Consider the following 6202-nt stretch of genomic DNA (forward strand, 5'->3'; position numbering starts at 1 on the left):
TGTGAAATTTTGTCATAGTCATTGTAGTTAGTGGACTGAATACCATGTTTTTCATGATTTCTAACTTTTTCTAGTAACACATTCCCCAACTGAGAAGCAGTAACTGGAGAATTTGAACAATTTTTGCAGTATACGAGATGATGAATTTTATAAAATGAAATAAACTAATATCTTACTAGGGAAACAAAACAATGATCATGATACATATTTTGAATAAATAAAACTTATTTTTTTATATACAGGGTTTTAAGTTTGAGCTATAATAACAGCAATTTCACATGGTACAAAGTGATATAAGGTTATCACCATTTACCCTTAACTAGTCAGAGGTGAGTACAAAATATTTTCAAAAGTTATGTAATAATATAGCTCTACCATTTTAGGAAATGAAATTATATGGACTCTAATACTAGGTTCTTTTTTGTGTGTGAACATTACCAGTTGGAATATATTAAAATGTAATATATTTGACAGACTCTGACATTTGATGGTGTTCAGTAATATACTTGAAGATCTCATTTTTTTTATGTTGTGTTTTTTTTTTGTTAGATACATACTTTTGTGTGTGTGTTAAAGGGCCTAATTGTGTTTTCTCTTGAAATTCTAGTGAGTGCTGATTTTTAAGAAATGATGCAGCTGCATGCTATGTGCCCAGTCCTAGCATCAGATCATGATTTCTTATGACTAAATAAGAATATTATGAATGGAACCTTTTAGCGTTTTCGTAAGTTATTATTTCACATGATAATACTTGAGTTGTGCTCATCGATTATTCCTTTTCTTGAGTTCTTTATTTCTTAACTTTCCACAGTTTGCTGTTTTGGTGTAAATGAAATAACTACTCCCAAACTAATCTCAAGATAACTTGATCTGTAATGTGACTCTTTGATTTTTCCATTTCAAAATAGTAGTTTTTAAACACTTAAAAACAAGTGAATTTTTACTCATTTAGAACATCAGAGCACCTTACCTAAGTAGGAGTTTGTAAATATTCAAAAGAAAAAAAAAAATGTGGTTGATTCTGACAAAGAATCCTAGCCAAAATAAAATCATAGTTGAAGAATGTTTAATTTTCTTACTAGTTCCATGTCTGCATCATACTAAGTCAAAGTTCTCTAGAAACATTTTGGTAGGAAAAGTGATGTGTTACAATGGTGACCTGGTGCTAATTTACCCACACAAATATACATGAACTGCCTTAAACTAAAAAATATACACTGATGGACAGAAACACATGTAAGTGGAATAATCTTCTAGTTAACATTGCACTTGCTTTGATGTACATATACAAAAAAAAAAAAAAATCACACACACATAAACAAAAAAATTGAGCAGGAAATCTTAGGAGTTTCTTTAGAATGTCAAATGTTGCCAAAGTTCAGCCTGGCTGTCAGCAGCTATGTTCTCTCACCAAGGCCAGGTTACGATGCAAAGTTTTAATGCATCATTTACTTTCTCAGAACTGCTTCATTCATTTGCAGGAGAATGCTGAGTCCACCTGCATTCATTAAGATTGAAATCATTTAGCTTGTAAAAGAAAAGGAAATGTTCTTCAGATAGAGAATTAGATCTGTGGTCAGTGTTTTTCTTTTGTATGGAATACTTTATAAACTACTGCTACTTCGATTCCTACTCAAATTAGAAAGATCTGTAAATAAAGCTGAAGACTTAATTCTTCAGAGATAAGCACTATATAAAGAGATTCAGTGTTTATTTTCTTTTATTAGACTCCCAACTCTGTTTTAGTGGTAGGAGGCTGAGGGAGAACACCCTTTTAATAGTATAGGTCACCATGAAATCTGCCAATTTTAATCATCCTAAGTAAAATAAGTATCAGTTTTTTATCTAATTTTTTCCCCAAACATGTTTGCCTTGAACACATTGAGTGCTAATACTTTTTGTCCAAACTATAATAACTGTTGAATAATCAATGATTTTTGTTTAAGGGGGCGCCAAAGAGTTTGGGGGTTTCTTTTATGCTGGTAAAGGTTCCATATGCATGAGCATTTGTACTATTTTGGAAATTTTTTTTTATTAAAAATATTAAAATCATCCAAGCTTCCAAAGTTCACTTGTAAATAGTGGCCTGGGACTCTATATAAAATTATCAGATTCCTAGGGAATATAATTAAACAATAGTATCATTCTGAAATCTCAGTTTTTTTTAGGGAACCAACATTGTTGGAAGGAGAAAGAAGCAGAAGTCTCCTGATGTGATTTATTTAGTAAGGTTAACCTCCTTTGGTCTTAGTATTTGCTAGTTGCCCTGAACCCTCCAGTGGAATGCCATAAAAACAGGCTTGCTTTCCCCATGCTCAATTCTCTATATTGCTGTTGAGTGCTATTGAGTTGATTCCAACTTGTAGCGACCCTGTATAGGGTTTCCCAAGAGTGGCTGATGGGTTTGAACTGCTGACCTTACAATTAGGAGTGGCTGGTGGGTTTGAACTGCCAAACTTACAGTTAGAAATGAAGTGTTTATCCTATAGTGCCTCACCAGAACTTCTAGATTCTCCATATGGCACTTCAGAACTTCCTGTTTGACTGGTTGGCCAGATTGTAAGGTTTCTTTCACTACGATGTGAATAAAATTTTATGAAGAAAGTGAGACTAAATCTCTATTTTAAGGCTATTCAGAATGAACTTTCAGGTAATATTGCATATTTCAGATAACATGTCTGTTTCAGGCCTATGGGAAGCATTTTTAGTGAGTTGTTTCATGAGTACTTCCACATTTTCTTCAGATTGTGACTTCACAGCTTCCTTTTCTCTACTTCTGAACCCAGAGATTTTCTTCTATATTGTAGTCATTTCCCTGTTCTCTCCATCTATCCAATAGAGCAGTATAAAAGTAACATCTGCGTTTTCCAAGTCTTGGTGGTACCATGATGGGAGTTTGCAGACACTCCTGGAACAAGGAGGCTAGGGATGGCATTGCCATCTCCCAAGATAAGTGGTCTAGGGGAGATGAAGGGAAGATGGTGGCTGTGCATAAGCCTGTCATGAATGTGTCAGAGGTTGCCTGGATTAATTTAAGCTTCATCTTTCTTGTATTTTATCAATAATGCATTACTTGGTATTATAATAGAACTTGTTCTAAATATGTGTACCTTTCTTGTTCTGTAGATGATGTTGCTTGTTAGTCAAATATTACCTTTTATAAAAGAAAGTCCTGCTTCTTACCATGATGTATGTGACTTAAATGACTGTTTCATATTAAAACTATTTCTTCCTTATGTACTGTTTACATATACCTCTTTTTGGGATATTAGTTCAGTACTTTTATATAAATCTGAATGTGTTCCACATTGGTGACATGTATTTTTGCAGTAATTTTTTTGTTTTGTTTTTAGAGCATGTCTGAGGTAACACATGCACTAGTGCTGTGGTCTGTGGCAAAATTACTGTAATTCAAATTGGAACAAAATGTTTCCAGACTTTGTCCAACATTTATTCCTAAGACAAAGGAAATTACTATGTAATACTAATTATTTCTTATGCTGGTATGTTTTAAGCTACTCTATGAAGTATGTGAAACATCAATATTTATGGATTAGTAGATGGCCTGATGTTTTTGAGATAGGAGAGGGGATAAAATTTGGTTTTAGCAATTCATGCATTCATAATACAATAAATACTTCTTTAAAATATGTTCAAGAATTTACTAAGGTAATTTAATATCTTAAGGGACTGTGCATATTAGAGTTGTTTTTTTATACTATACTATTAAAATAACACACTAGACTTTAATATCTTCCAATTAAAATAAGAGATACCATTCACTCCATCATAACCAAAATAAGTAGTAAGGTTAATCTTTATTAAATTACTAGAATACTGTAAAATTGTGCTGATTTACTTATAATTTATAATATGGATACAAAGTCTTGGATGGTGTTTACTTTGTCCTACCTAATGAAAAAATTTGTTAATAAAAGTCAGAGTCAAGGTTTTAAAGAAAAATGTTTAATCCTAAAGGCAAATTGTTAAAGCTTTTCAGAGGCATTAATTTTAGAATTCTAGTTAAAAAGCGTTCTTATTTAGTCGTTTTTAAAAAGTGTCCCCCCAAAATATACTGTCTAATACTTGGAAAATGCAAATTTGTGTATTTAAAATGATATGCTTGAAAGGAAAAAAAAACTACATATGAATGTCAAAACTGCATATCTAAAATAATTCAAATTTTTAGACTCACTAATTCAAACTATCCTGAATTAATGAGGTCTTACTAAACCAGTGACGTATATTATAAATTGTCTACCCATGTTAATGATATCACTGTATGGCATTATTTGGACAGGGTTGTGGCATATTTTGTATATTTCACTTGAGACTGTTGATAAGATTAACATAGCAATAAATCTGATTCCATTCTTAATAATGTTTAAAATGCAAGGTACCATACTGTGTCATAACCCCACTACATTTGACATTAATACCCAGTATTTTCTTGGTTCTGTTTTTTTTGTTGTTGTTGTTAAAATTTAGTACTATGTGTTTAGGGGTTTATTTTTACCTGGCCATTTCACATATAATCTTTTAGAACTGGGTCTGTTTCTAATGAAATCAAAGATACTTAAAGAAGTATTAGTATTAAATGATTCATGAATTGCTTTGTGGAATAGTAAAGAGTGAAATAACTAGATTACCCCAAGTTGATTGTTTTCTTAATATGGTTAATGTACAGGTTTCAATTTTCAGAGAAACAAAACTGGCTTGGTAATTGATTGAATATGGTAGATAATGGATAGCCTGACTGTTAAGGGCTTCCAGGTGTTAAACCTAATACATTCTCAATTCTAAATTGCTTTATAGTAATCATTATAAACAGTGATAAACCAATTTTTCTTTTTGAGCTATTAAAGTCTTAAAATTTTCCCCTTTTCATTCCTTTCTATTCTTCCCTATCCACCATGCTAGAATTTAAAATGGGAGGAATTTAATTTGTCTTCCACATTTCAGCCTCTAATTCAAAAGATAATAGTAAGACAAGTAGAGGTTTTGCTATTAAGATAGTCTGTGTTATTGTTGGCCATTATTTTCAGGGATAATGTTAAATGTCATGTGCATTGTATAAGGAATGTTGTTAATCAGTATATAGACCTACTCCGTAAAAATGATGTATAGCAGGCTTTCTTGAACAATATGTATTCTAAGTTTGTTTCCTATAGTGTTATTTTGCTTAAGATTCTTTTAAATAAAGTTAGTTTTTAAAGAGAAAAATAACTGCTTTTAAGTTTCTGACTTTAACCAGGACAAGTTGGCATGAAATTTTGGTTTTCGGTGGATGATGTTTGAGAAAACTATTAATTTCATATTCTTAAGTTTTAAATTTTATTGAATTTACTGACACTTTTATATGAGTTTCTTACATAGATGTATATATATAAATCTTCTCTGTCCTTTCATTAATAAATTACCTAAGTTTCTAAGTGGTTACCAGGAGCAGATGTGAGTGGGAAATGGGGAGTTATTGCTTAAGGAGTACAGAGTTTCTATTAAGGATGATGGAAAAATTTGGAAATGAGCAGTGATGATAGTTGTACCAATTGTGAATGAAATTAATGTCAGTGAATAGCACATATAAAAATGAATGATTGAAATGGCAAATGCTAGCTGTATGTTATTTTCAAGAAGTAGAAAAATCCAAATATTAGTGTATAGGTCAAATTATTTTTAAGGCCATATCCATACGATGGTGTTCTGTGGCACTGTGAATTAATGCACTAGACTGCAAAGTTGGTTTGAACCACAAGGTGGGTGGTTGAAGCTCACCACTCGCTCCTAGGGAACCCTACACAGGGTGGCTATTGGTCGGAACTAGCTTGACGGCACTTAACAACATTCATATGATGGGAGGAGTCCTGGTGTGGTGCTATAGGAAAAAGCACTGGACTGCTAACCATAATGTTGGTGGTTCATACCCACCAGCCACTCCTTGGAAACTCTCTGCAGGGTTGCAGTGATTTAGAACTGATTCAACAGCACTTCTTAACAATAGCATATGATAGAAAACTATGTAGATTTAAAACTTCATGTTGTATAAAAACTGACAGCAATATAATTGTTAAATAAAAAAAGAATACTAGGTTATAGATTGCATGATCACAATTCATAAAAGTAGAACTATTCATTATCTAGTGCTATTGTAACAGATACTACAAATGGGTGGTTTAAAGAACAGAATTTTATTTCCTCACAC

Source organism: Chrysochloris asiatica, unplaced genomic scaffold (genome assembly GCF_000296735.1).
Source record: "Chrysochloris asiatica unplaced genomic scaffold, ChrAsi1.0 scaffold00004, whole genome shotgun sequence".
Taxonomy (NCBI): domain Eukaryota; kingdom Metazoa; phylum Chordata; class Mammalia; order Afrosoricida; family Chrysochloridae; genus Chrysochloris; species Chrysochloris asiatica.